This window comes from Pseudophryne corroboree, chromosome 7, assembly GCF_028390025.1.
Source record: "Pseudophryne corroboree isolate aPseCor3 chromosome 7, aPseCor3.hap2, whole genome shotgun sequence".
Classification (NCBI taxonomy): Eukaryota; Metazoa; Chordata; class Amphibia; order Anura; family Myobatrachidae; genus Pseudophryne; species Pseudophryne corroboree.
The window spans coordinates 59111641-59126489 of record NC_086450.1 but is presented as its reverse complement, the minus strand read 5'-3'; the positions used below and the strand labels follow the sequence as shown (position 1 = coordinate 59126489).

At 50.1% G+C, this 14849-nt stretch overlaps 1 protein-coding gene across 3 annotated transcripts in view; it reads right to left on the bottom strand.

The window, feature by feature from the left end:
* UBE2F (ubiquitin conjugating enzyme E2 F (putative)) overlaps positions 1-14849 on the bottom strand; it is a 490291-nt gene that overhangs the window by 28153 nt on the left and 447289 nt on the right. The window lies entirely within an intron of this gene.

Sequence of the window (14849 nt, the reverse complement as noted above, 5' to 3'; positions counted from 1 at the left end):
GTTATGCTTTATTTGCGCCTTTATATTAATTCCTTTGCAGCAAAAAACATCCTAAATACCTAGTACAGATGGGTCCACCTTTATCTTGAGTTCTTTGCTGCGCCTAGGCACACCATGGTTTATTAACATAAACCCTTCATCTATTGTTCCCAGCTGCAATACAATACAGAGAACAATACATCAGGGGATTAAGTCATTACAGCAGGGGATTAAGTCTGACTGACCTGGCTCAGCTAATCCTATTAAAGGCCAAGATAAATGTGGACCCATCTGTATAATATATGTGAACCGCAGCGCAAATTTCTCTCACACACACACACACACACACACACACTGCTCACTGGCACTGCACCCTAACGTGTATAAGGGGCTCTACTATGGTGAAACATGTATAAGGGGTGTAATGTGGGTAATGGACGCTACCGTTGGGTGTAGTGCGAGTAACGTATTGTGGGTAACGGACCACCCATGGGGTGTAATGCGAGTAACGGACGCTACTGTGGGGTGTAATGTGTATAACGGACGCTACTGTTGGGTGTAATGTGTGTAACGGACGCTACCATGGGGTGTAATGTAATGTGGGTAACGGACACTACCAGTGGGGTGTAATGTGAGTAATGGACACTTCTATGTTGTGTAATGTGAGTAACGGATGGTACCATGTAATGTGAGTAAGGGGTCCTACCGTGTGGTGTAATGTGAGTAACGGGTCCTACCGTGTGGTGTAATGTGAGTAACGTAATGTGGGTAATGGACGCTGCCGTGTGGTGTAATGTGAGTAATGTAATGTGGGTAACGGAGCCTACCATGTGGTGTAATGTGAGTAACTGACACTACCGTGGGGTGTAATGTGAGTAACGGAGCCTACCATGTGGTGTAATGTGAGTAACTGACACTACCGTGGGGTGTAATGTGAGTAACGGATACTACCATGGGGTGTAATGTGAGTAATGGACGCTACCGTGGGATGTAATGTGAATAACGGACGCTATTGTGCAGTATAATGTGAACTGGTGCTATTCTGAGGCGACACCCCTACACCATGAAGCGATGCCACTATATGTTTTTGGGCATGGCGCCTTCAGTGCGCACTTCCCTTTAAATATCGGGTTGGAGAGGGCATCAGTTCTCTCATCCTTTTGACTCTTGTACAGCATAAATCTCATTCTATTGACCCCTGCACAGTGTACATCCCACTCTACTGACCCCTGCACAGTGTACATCCCACTCTACTGACCCCTGCACAGTGCACATCCCACTGTACTGACCCCTGCACAGTGCACATCCCACTCTACTGACCCCTGCACAGTGTACATCCCACTCTACTGACCCCTGCACAGTGCACATCCCACTGTACTGACCCCTGCACAGTGCACATCCCACTCTACTGACCCCTGCACAGTGCACATCCCACTCTACTGACCCCTGCACAGTGCACATCCCACTCTACTGACCCCTGCACAAGGCACATCCCACTCTACTGACCCCTGCACAGTGCACATCCCACTCTACTGACCCCTGCTCAGTGCACATCCATTTCTACTGACCCCAGCAGAGTGCACATCCCACTGTACTGACCCTTGCTCAGTGCACATCCCACTCTACTGACCCCTGCACAGCGCACACCCTACTCTACGGACCCCTGCACAGTGCACCAGCCCACTTTACTGACCACTGCACAGTGCACCATCCCACTTTACTGACCACTGCACAGTGCACCATCCCACTTCACTGACCACTGCACAGTGCACATCCCACTCTACTGACCCCTGCTCAGTCTACATCAATTTCTACTGACCCCAGCAGAGTGCACATCCCACTGTACTGACCCTTGCTCAGTGCACATCCATTTTTACTGACCACAGCAGAGTGCAAATCCCGTTCTACTGACCCCTGCACAGTGCACATCCATTTCTACTGACCCCTGCACAGTGCGCTTCCGTTTCTACTGACCCCTGCACAGTGCACATCCGTTTCTACTGACCCCTGCACAGTGCACATCCCACTCTACTGACCTCTGCACAGTGCACATCCCACTCTACTGACCCCTGCACAGTGCACATCCCACTCTACTGACCCCTGCACAGTGCACATCCCACTCTACTGACCCCTGCACAGTGCACATCCCACTCTACTGACCCCTGCACAGTGCACATCCCACTCTACTGACCCCTGCACAGTGCACATCCCACTCTACTGACCCCTGCACAGTGCACATCCCACTCTACTGACCCCTGCACAGTGCCCATTCCACTCTACTGACCCCGGCACAGTGCACATCCGTTTCTACTGACCCCTGCATAGTGCACATCCCACTCTACTGACCCCTGCACAGTGCCCAGTCCACTCTACTGACCCCTGCTCAGTGCACATCCCATTCTACTGACCCCTGCTCAGTGCACAGCCCACTCTACTGACCCCTGCACAGTGCACATCCCAATCTACTGACCCCTGCACAGTGCACATCCCACTCTACTGACTCCTGCACAGTGCACATCCCACTCTACTGACCCCTGCACAATGCATATCCCATTCTACTGACCCCTGCACACTGCACATCCCACTGTACTGACCCCTGCACAGTGTACATCCAACTCTACTGACCCCTGCACACCCCACTGTACTGACCCCTGCACAGTGTACATCCAACTCTACTGACCCCTGCACACTGCACATCCCACTGTACTGACCCCTGCACAGTGCACATCCCACTCTACTGACCCCTGCTCAGTGCACATCCCATTCTACTGACTCCTGCACAGTGCACATCCCGCTCTACTGACCCCTGCACAGTGCACATCCCACTCTACTGACCCCTGCACAGTGCACATCCCACTCTAATGACCCCTGCACAATGCATATCCCATTCTACTGACCCCTACACACTGCACATCCCACTGTACTGACCCCTGCACAGTGTACATCCAACTCTACTGACCCCTGCACACTGCACATCCCACTGTACTGACCCCTGCACAGTGCACATCCCACTGTACTGACCCCTGCACAGTGCACATCCCACTGTACTGACCCCTGCACAGTGCACATCCCACTCTACTGACCCCTGCACAGTGCACATCCCACTCTACTGACCCCTGCACAGTGCACATCGCACTCTACTGACCCCTGCACAGTGCACATCCCACTCTACTGACCCCTGCACAGTGCACATCCCACTCTACTGACCCCTGCACAGTGCACATCCCACTCTACTGACCCCTGCTCAGTGCATATCCCATTCTACTGACCCCTGCACAGTGCACATCCCACTGTACTGACCCCTGCACAGTGTACATCCAACTCTACTGACCCCTGCACACTGCACATCCCACTGTACTGACCCCTGCACAGTGCACATCCCACTCTACTGACCCCTGCACAGTGCACATCCCACTCTACTGACCCCTGCACAGTGCACATCGCACTCTACTGACCCCTGCACAGTGCACATCCCACTCTACTGACCCCTGCAGTGCACATCGCACTCTACTGACCCCTGCACAGTGCACATCCCACTCTACTGACCCCTGCACAGTGCACATCCCACTCTACTGACCCCTGCACAGTGCACATCCCACTCTACTGACCCCTGCACAGTGCACATCCCACTCTACTGACCCCTGCACAGTGCACATCCCACTCTACTGACCCCTGCTCAGTGCATATCCCATTCTACTGACCCCTGCACAGTGCACATCCCACTCTACTGACCCCTGCTCAGTGCACATCCCATTCTACTGACCCCTGCTCAGTGCACATCCCACTCTACTGACCCCTGCACAGTGCACATCCCACTCTACTGACCCCTGCACAGTGCACATCCCACTCTACTGACCCCTGCACAGTGCACATCCCACTGTACTGACCCCTGCACAGTGCACATCCCACTCTACTGACCCCTGCACAGTGCACATCCCACTCTACTGACCCCTGCACAGTGCACATCGCACTCTACTGACCCCTGCACAGTGCACATCCCACTCTACTGACCCCTGCACAGTGCACATCCCACTCTACTGACCCCTGCACAGTGCACATCCCACTCTACTGACCCCTGCACAGTGCACATCCCACTCTACTGACCCCTGCACAGTGCACATCCCACTCTACTGACCCCTGCACAGTGCACATCCCACTCTACTGACCCCTGCACAGTGCACATCCCACTGTACTGACCCCTGCTCAGTGCACATCCCATTCTACTGACCCCTGCACAGTGCACATCCCACTCTACTGACCCCTGCACAGTGCACATCCCACTCTACTGACCCCTGCACAGTGCACATCCCACTGTACTGACCCCTGCTCAGTGCACATCCCATTCTACTGACCCCTGCTCAGTGTACATCCCACTCTACTGACCCCTGCACAATGCATATCCCACTCTACTGACCCCTGCACAATGCATATCCCATTCTACTGACCCCTGCACACTGCACAACCCACTCTACTGACCCCTGCACAGTGCACATCCCACTCTACTGACCCCTGCACAGTGCACATCCCACTGTACTGACCCCTGCACAATGCATATCCCATTCTACTGACCCCTGCACAGTGCACATCCCACTCTACTGACCCCTGCACAGTGCACATCCCACTCTACTGACCCCTGCACAATGCATATCCCACTCTACTGACCCCTGCACAATGCATATCCCATTCTACTGACCCCTGCACACTGCACAACCCACTCTACTGACCCCTGCACAGTGCACATCCCACTCTACTGACCCCTGCACAGTGCACATCCCACTGTACTGACCCCTGCACAATGCATATCCCATTCTACTGACCCCTGCACAGTGCACATCCCACTCTACTGACCCCTGCACAGTGCACATCCCACTCTACTGACCCCTGCACAATGCATATCCCACTCTACTGACCCCTGCACAATGCATATCCCACTCTACTGACCCCTGCACAATGCACATCCCACTGTACTGACCCCTGCACAGTGCACATCCCACTCTACTGACCCCTGCACAGTGCACATCCCACTCTACTGACCCCTGCACAGTGCACATCCCACTCTACTGACCCCTGCACAGTGCACATCCCACTCTACTGACCCCTGCACAATGCATATCCCACTCTACTGACCCCTGCACAATGCATATCCCATTCTACTGACCCCTGCACACTGCACAACCCACTCTACTGACCCCTGCACAGTGCACATCCCACTCTACTGACCCCTGCACAGTGCACATCCCACTCTACTGACCCCTGCACAATGCATATCCCACTCTACTGACCCCTGCACAATGCATATCCCATTCTACTGACCCCTGCACACTGCACAACCCACTCTACTGACCCCTGCACAATGCACATCCCACTCTACTGACTCCTGCACAATGCATATCCCATTCTACTGACCCCTGCACAGTGCACATCCCACTCTACTGACTCCTGCACAGTGCACATCCCATTCTACTGACCCCTGCACAGTGCACATCCCACTCTACTGACTCCTGCACAGTGCACATCCCATTCTACTGACTCCTGCACAGTGCACATCCCACTGTACTGACCCCTGCACAGTGCACATCCCACTCTACTGACTCCTGCACAGTGCACATCCCACTCTACTGACCCCTGCACAGTGCACATCCCACTCTACTGACTCCTGCACAGTGCACATCCCATTCTACTGACCCCTGCACAGTGCACATCCCACTCTACTGACTCCTGCACAGTGCACATCCCACTGTACTGACCCCTGCACAGTGCACATCCCATTCTACTGACCCCTGCACAGTGCACATCCCATTCTACTGACTCCTGCACAGTGCACATCCCACTGTACTGACCCCTGCACAGTGCACATCCCACTCTACTGACTCCTGCACAGTGCACATCCCACTCTACTGACCCCTGCACAGTGCACATCCCCTTCTACTGACCCCTGCACAGTGCACATCCCACTCTACTGACTCCTGCACAGTGCACATCCCATTCTACTGACCCCTGCACAGTGCACATCCCACTCTACTGACTCCTGCACAGTGCACATCCCATTCTACTGACTCCTGCACAGTGCACATCCCACTGTACTGACCCCTGCACAGTGTACATCCCACTCTACTGACTCCTGCACAGTGCACATCCCACTCTACTGACCCCTGCACAGTGCACATCCCACTCTACTGACCCCTGTTCAGTGCACATCCCACTCTACTGACCCCTGCTCAGTGCACATCCCACTCTACTGACCCCTGCACAGTGTACATCCCACTCTACTGACTCCTGCACAGTGCACATCCCACTCTACTGACTCCTGCACAGTGCACATCCCACTCTACTGACTCCTGCACAGTGCACATCCCACTCTACTGACTCCTGCACAGTGCACATCCCACTCTACTGACCCCTGCACAGTGCACATCCCACTCTACTGACTCCTGCACAGTGCACATCCCACTCTACTGACTCCTGCACAGTGCACATCCCACTCTACTGACCCCTGCACAATGCACATCCCACTCTACTGACTCCTGCACAGTGCACATCCCATTCTACTGACTCCTGCACAGTGCACATCCCACTGTACTGACCCCTGCACAGTGTACATCCCACTCTACTGACTCCTGCACAGTGCACATCCCACTCTACTGACCCCTGCACAGTGCACATCCCACTCTACTGACCCCTGTTCAGTGCACATCCCACTCTACTGACCCCTGCTCAGTGCACATCCCACTCTACTGACCCCTGCTCAGTGCACATCCCACTCTACTGACCCCTGCACAGTGTACATCCCACTCTACTGACTCCTGCACAGTGCACATCCCACTCTACTGACTCCTGCACAGTGCACATCCCACTCTACTGACTCCTGCACAGTGCACATCCCACTCTACTGACTCCTGCACAGTGCACATCCCACTCTACTGACCCCTGCACAGTGCACATCCCACTCTACTGACTCCTGCACAGTGCACATCCCACTCTACTGACTCCTGCACAGTGCACATCCCACTCTACTGACTCCTGCACAGTGCACATCCCACTCTACTGACTCCTGCACAGTGCACATCCCACTCTACTGACCCCTGTTCAGTGCACATCCCACTCTACTGACTCCTGCACAGTGCACATCCCACTCTACTGACTCCTGCACAGTGCACATCCCACTCTACTGACCCCTGCACAGTGCACATCCCACTCTACTGACCCCTGCACAGTGCACATCCCACTCTACTGACTCCTGCACAGTGCACATCCCACTCTACTGACTCCTGCACAGTGCACATCCCACTCTACTGACTCCTGCACAGTGCACATCCCACTCTACTGACTCCTGCACAGTGCACATCCCACTCTACTGACCCCTGCACAGTGCACATCCCACTCTACTGACCCCTGCACAGTGCACATCCCACTCTACTGACTCCTGCACAGTGCACATCCCACTCTACTGACCCCTGCACAGTGCACATCCCACTCTACTGACTCCTGCACAGTGCACATCCCACTCTACTGACTCCTGCACAGTGCACATCCCACTCTACTGACTCCTGCACAGTGCACATCCCACTCTACTGACTCCTGCACAGTGCACATCCCACTCTACTGACTCCTGCACAGTGCACATCCCACTCTACTGACTCCTGCACAGTGCACATCCCACTCTACTGACCCCTGTTCAGTGCACATCCCACTCTACTGACTCCTGCACAGTGCACATCCCACTCTACTGACTCCTGCACAGTGCACATCCCACTCTACTGACCCCTGTTCAGTGCACATCCCACTCTACTGACTCCTGCACAGTGCACATCCCACTCTACTGACTCCTGCACAGTGCACATCCCACTCTACTGACTCCTGCACAGTGCACATCCCACTCTACTGACTCCTGCACAGTGCACATCCCACTCTACTGACTCCTGCACAGTGCACATCCCACTCTACTGACCCCTGCACAGTGCACATCCCACTCTACTGACCCCTGCACAGTGCACATCCCACTCTACTGACCCCTGCACAGTGCACATCCCACTCTACTGACCCCTGTTCAGTGCCAGGGTCAATAAATGCAAGAAAAATAATATGGAAAAAATTAGTGTAAGGAGGATGAATGTTATAAGATTCTGTCTAATATGTGGTGAGGAATACAATACACTTCCCAAAATATCAGGCAGGAAAATAGTTAATAGTATTAGCAGAGGTTCTCTGACATCCCCCCTTGATAACACCTATGCATTTGGACTAGAACCCCCCCCCCCCCAGAATATGTGAGGACTACTGATCTAGTGTTAACAGAGGAACAAGTGAAGGATTTCTCCCCAACCCCCCCACCCCGGCGCCCCAGCATTCGGGTTGGAGAGAAGAGAGGTGTTCAAGTTCTAGGTGAATAAACCAAACTCTGCCTGATAAAAAAAGTACCATCACAGATATAGTAAGAGCATACAAACACTGAGAACCCTCCGTCATAGTAAGAGCATACAAACACTGAGAACCCTCCGTCATAGTAAGAGCATACAAACACTGAGAACCCTCCGTCATAGTAAGAGCATACAAACACTGAGAACCCTCCGTCATAGTAAGAGCATACAAACACTGAGAACCCTCCGTCATAGTAAGAGCATACAAACACTGAGAACCCTCCGTCATAGTAAGAGCATACAAACACTGAGAACCCTCCGTCATAGTAAGAGCATACAAACACTGAGAACCCTCCGTCATAGTAAGAGCATACAAACACTGAGAACCCTCCGTCATAGTAAGAGCATACAAACACTGAGAACCCTCCGTCATAGTAAGAGCATACAAACACTGAGAACCCTCCGTCATAGTAAGAGCATACAAACACTGAGAACCCTCCGTCATAGTAAGAGCATACAAACACTGAGAACCCTCCGTCATAGTAAGAGCATACAAACACTGAGAACCCTCCGTCATAGTAAGAGCATACAAACACTGAGAACCCTCCGTCATAGTAAGAGCATACAAACACTGAGAACCCTCCGTCATAGTAAGAGCATACAAACACTGAGAACCCTCCGTCATAGTAAGAGCATACAAACACTGAGAACCCTCCGTCACACTTCTGACTAAGGATCCGCCTTCACTAAAGGTACATACACACTGAGCGTTTTTTCCCAGCCTGTACGCACAGTGATGATGTGAACATCGCTGAGCGATTTTCCCTGTGCCCAGCGATGTTCACCGGGGGGGGTGAAGCACTTTCCACAGTAAGAGACCGTGGAAAGTGCTTCACTAGGCTGTTCAAACAGCCCGACGGACGGCGGCGGCGAGCAATGATGCGGGAGCGTGCATCAGCGCTCGCCCATACACACTGACCGAGTCTGAGCTCAAAGTAGCTCAAAACGCCAAAAGTGAGCTACTTCGAGCTCAAAATCGGCCAGTGTCACAGGCAGATTCTGCCAAGCACGACGATGAGCTGACAGCACCGTTCTGCCCGTCCGGGGTTAGGGAACCAAGTCAGTGGAAAATCCTCTTAAGTTGTTGTAAACAAGTGTTACAGAAAGGCTTATCAAACAAGGCAATTTGCCCATTTCAGAGAAAGACTATTGCTGAATAATTGGATTATACTTACAGTACAATCCTTTTCTATAACCTGCTACTTTAATAAATATTACAGCTCTACAATAATGATTTACATCACGAGTGTGAGAGACATAATACATCATGAACATTTTTTAATGACACCAAAAGAGCAAGTCAGTGACCTACTAATTTACTTTTTATTACCAGATGTAATAAATCACAAGACATCTTGCATACAGAAGGTAACACGAGCTTTAGCTTATGAGATTTGACTTCATAGTCAGATAAAAGCCAAAGAAAACAATACAGTGATGACATGCCATATATTCAGCCTGCAACCATTCATTCTTACTGTGAACTCGTCTTAGAATTCTCAGTCTGATACTATTGTCACTGTTGTAGTACTGAGGGCTGACAATGGGTGCTCACTGCGATTACCAGGGACTAATAGAAACATTACTTCATGTATATTTAATAGCTGCCCCCAAAGATGCTCATTGTGGATTATATTGGAGTCCTATTTTCTGGTCTATTAGTGGGTATCCGTTTGGATGGTCGACCATGTTATGGTCGACAGTCATTAGGTCGACACGGGCACATGGTCGACACATGTCACGTCGACATATGAAAAGGCCGACATTGCGTTTTTTGAAAGAAAAAAAAAATAAGATTTTTAGATTTGTCATACTTTACCATCCACGTGGACTACGGTTGGGAACGGTAACCTGAGCTGTGTCGACCAATAGTGGTCTACCTAATGACTGTCGACCTTAACATGGTCGACCAGCCCTACCAGTGTACCGTGACTATTATCTCCATCCAGACACCCTCTGCAGATGATCCCCCTTTTCCTGCCTATTTTGTACAGCCAATGAAGATCTGATCTGCTCATATCACTCACACACACACACACACACACACACACACACACACCAGGGGCGTCTTAAGAGAGGAGGGGGCCCGTGTGCACACTCCGGGTGGGCCCCCTCCTCTCCACGGCGCCGCAGGCTCTGGCAATATGCTGGAGTCTACTGCGCAGGTCTCCCGAAACATGGCACCCACCGTGTTTTGGAGACAAAAATCGAACTGTACATGCGTAGCGGCCATTTTTTGTGTTTTTTTCCCCGCGACAGCTGCCGCTGCAGTGCGGGCCACCCTGGACCCAGGGGCCCTTGTGCACCGCACACATTGCACCCATGATAGAAACGCCAGTGACAAACACACACAGTGTATATATATCAGACGGACAAGTTATGAGTGACATAGCTATGATGTCGTTGTCTGAGCACACCATATACCAAATTAAGGGTCTTGTTCTGTAGATTTGCAGAAAAATACTGGCATTCTAATTAGCTGCCTCGTTTTCTGAGTTTTGTGGCAAAACGTTCGCCTTCCATTTCCAATGCATCACCATTGCGCTCTGAAAAATGTGACAGTTGGTGAACTCTCCCTGTGCACCTGCTGGGTGAGCTGGAACATGTAGTCTGGAAACTGTGACAGTTATTTGAAGCCACTCACTAAGCAGGGATTTTTTTTTTTTTTTTACATTTGACTCATAACGGGGTGAAAAGGGGAAAAATGTTCTGCCCAGCAAACCTTTGCCCGGTTGAAACTAGGTTAGTATATATTATTGATACTAAAAGCTATTTAGGGAGCGCACATATATTCCGCATTGCTTTACATATTTTGTCATTAACATCAGTCCCTCCATCATTGGGAGCTTGCAATCTATATTCACTACCACATGTATATACACACTGGGGTTCATTTTTGTTGGGAGCTAATTAACCGTTACAGAATATATTTAACCTACCAGTATATATTTGGAGCTTGGGAGGAGACCGGAGTACCTGGAGGAAACCCACGCAAGTGTAATAACTGGGTAAGTATTAGGTTTAAATATGTAGGCAAGTATACAGGTAAGTGCTTATGACATCTCTTTTTCCTTAGGACTCCCCGGTTCTTGATTCTTAACTGAGAGGTGAGTATAGGAGCTTCCACATAATTAACTACTTATATAGCTCTAAATACCAGTTTATTTAGCACACAGATTGCAATAGTGAACTCTGTGAAAGTTGAATAAACACTAGCTTGTAAAAGAACAGTTACAGTATTGTAACAATGTATTTCACACTAAGGTCGATAAACTCATTTATTAAACTGCTTCCAGTTGTCTCGACTCCTTCGATCTCCACTCAATGAGCGAATACCTGAATTTAGACATTTAAGCATATACAGTAGGCTATATGTGACCATAAATGCAATATTACGTAACCGCCTTGAGGGTATATGAAACAGTATTACTTTATGCATATACTTTAACTTTACATCAATACTATACTATTGGCGTCTACGATTACCCCAAGACTGCCCACACAATACAGTTCGGTTGGGTACTACTTTGCCAGTGTCATTTAGAATACCAGTGTGATAAATGAAGAAACGGTTGGGGATTTCCCAAATACATCCAGTTTACGTTATTGCTTATTAACACTTTAGTTCCTTCCTTTTAAGTCACTGTAATATACAATAGGATCATTTCTTATTCCGGTAAAAGACTAGGATAGGATTAACAAATGTAGATAATGGTACGCTGTGGCTAGGGCTATCCAAGATGCTTCCACAGGACAAAGTTAGTCTGTATTGCTAATGTTGACTTTAACTGAGATGGATAGTCTTAATGTCAGACTCTCTCCTCCCTTTCTCTTGCCTACTGTTGGTACCAAATTAATTATCCAAGAGATTATGGCACAGTACACTGATTTTCCAAATCACTGCTGTTATAGCTGAATTATCACAGGCAAATGGTTCCTGACAGAAATGCCTTTCTGACTTTTCCTGCGCTGTTATATGAGATGGGTTTGCTATAGCATTTTATACACTGCAGTGTTAACTCTAGCTGATCTATTTAACAGTCAATGTAATAAGTGCACTTATTTATACTCTCGTGTTTGAAGGTGACTTGCTGGGAAAAACGAGTTTTATGGTAAGAACTTACCCTTGTTAAAACTCTTTCTGCGAGATACACTGGGCTCCACAAGTCTGGACAATGGGGTGTAGAGTAGGATCTTGATCCGAGGCACCAACAGGCTCAAAGCTTTGACTGTTCCCAGAATGCACAGCGCCGCCTCCTACATCACCCCGCCTCCCAGCACAGGAGCTCAGTTTAGTTAACCAGCCCAATGCAGTAGCAGGAAAAGAGACGACAACGGTTAGTAGCCACATACACCACACTCTCACGACAAGAGAAGTGTCAGCGGCTAATGCCATACCAACCCAAAGAAGCTAAGTGCGTCAGGGTGGGCGCCTTGTGGAGCCCAGTGTACCTCGCAGAAAGAGTTTAAACAAAGGTAAGTTCTTACCATAAAACTCGTTTTCTGCTGCGGGGTACACTGGGCTCCACAAGTCTGGAAAATGGGGATGTCCTAAAGCAGTTCCTTATGGGAGGGGACGCACTGTAGCAGGCACAAGAACCCGGCATCCAAAGGAAGGATCCTGGGAAGCGGCAGTATCGAAGGCATAGAACCATATGAACGAGGACCACGTAGCTGCCTTGCACAATTGATCAAGGGTCGCACCACATTGGGCCGCCCAAGAAGGTCCAACAGACCGAGTAGAATGGGCCGTAATGTGAACAGGAGCTGACAGACCAGCCTTCACATCAGCATGCGCAATCACCATTCTAATCCACCTGGCCAGGGTCTGCTTGTGAGCAGGCCAGCCACGTTTGTGAAATCCAAACAAAACAAAGAGAGAATCAGACTTTCGAATAGAAGCAGTTCTCTTCAAATAGATACGGAGAGCCCGTACCACATCCAAAGACCGCTCTTTGGGAGACAAATCAGGAGAGACAAAAGCTGGAACCACAATCTCCTGATTAAGGTGGAACGAAGAAACCACCTTAGGTAAATATCCAGGACGAGTCCTAAGAACCGCCCGGTCACGGTGAAAAATCAGATATGGGGAACTACAAGACAAGGCACCCAAATCCAACACTCTTCTAGCAGAGGCAATAGCCAGCAAGAACACCACCTTAAGGGAAAGCCACTTAAGATCAGCTGAACCAAGAGGTTCAAATGGAGGCATGCAACGCCTCCAAAACCACCGACAAGTCCCAAGGAGCCACAGGCGGGACATAGGGAGGTTGGATACGCAACACACCCTGAGTAAAAGTATGAACATCAGGTAAAGTCGCAATTTTTCTCTGAAACCACACCGACAAGGCAGAAATATGAACCTTGAGGGAGGCCAGACGCAGGCCTAAATCTAGGCCCTGCTATAGAAAAGCCAAAAGTTTGGCTGTACTAAACTTGGAAGCGTCATAATGGTTAGATGCGCACAAAACAAAGTAGGAATGCCAGACCCGATGGTAAATCCGAGCAGAGACCGGTTTCCGGGCCCGCAACATAGTTTTAATGACCTCTTCAGAAAAACCCTTAGCTCTTAAGACGGAAGCTTCAAGAGCCACGCCGTCAAAGACAGCCGGGCTAGGTCCTGGTAGACACAGGGGCCCTGAACGAGGAGGTCTGGGCGTTGTGGAAGTAGAAGTGGACGCTCTGACGATAGGCCTTGCAGATCTGAGAACCAGTGCCGTCTGGGCCACGCCGGAGCTATGAGAAGCAGATTTCATTTTTGTTTTTTGTTTTTATTCTTTATTTGTACGTGGTTAAACATAATAGGGAAACATTACATGACACATGGAACAGGTGGCCAGAAAATCCAACGTCCAGCAGAAACCACAAATTTTAAAATAAACAGCGAGATTAATCAAAAAAGAAAGAACAATAACAATGAAGTATGAGATTCGGGGGGGGGGGGGGGGGGGGAGGGGAGAAGGGAAAGGGGGACAGTGGGGGGGGGGAACCACGGTGTAATCTATTTACAGAACATATCCTGGAAATAGTAAGATCGGGAGAAAGAGGGAGAGGGAGGTCAAGGGAGAGACGAGAGAAGATAAGAAAGAGAGAAGGAAGAGGAGAGAGAGAGAGAGAGAGAAAAGAGAAGAAGAGGAGGGAGGCATGAAGGAGGAGCAGTAGGCAATGCCCATGGGTCTGCGGAAGGAGCTAGGAGCAAGAGGGGGGGGGCGACGATCTACGTTCAGCAGCGGGCCAGGGGGCCCAGACCTGCTGAAAAATGTGACCCCGGTCGTGGAATAATATGTAATCTTTTCCATTGACGCAATATGCCAAATTTTAGTTTTAAGGGACGGGAGAGAGGGCGGAGAGGGGTTCTTCCAGTTAAGAGCTATCAGCAACTTTGCCGCCGTTGGAATATGTGTGGCCAGTTTTTGGGAGAATTTATTAAGCACCGGGGGAGGGTAACACAGC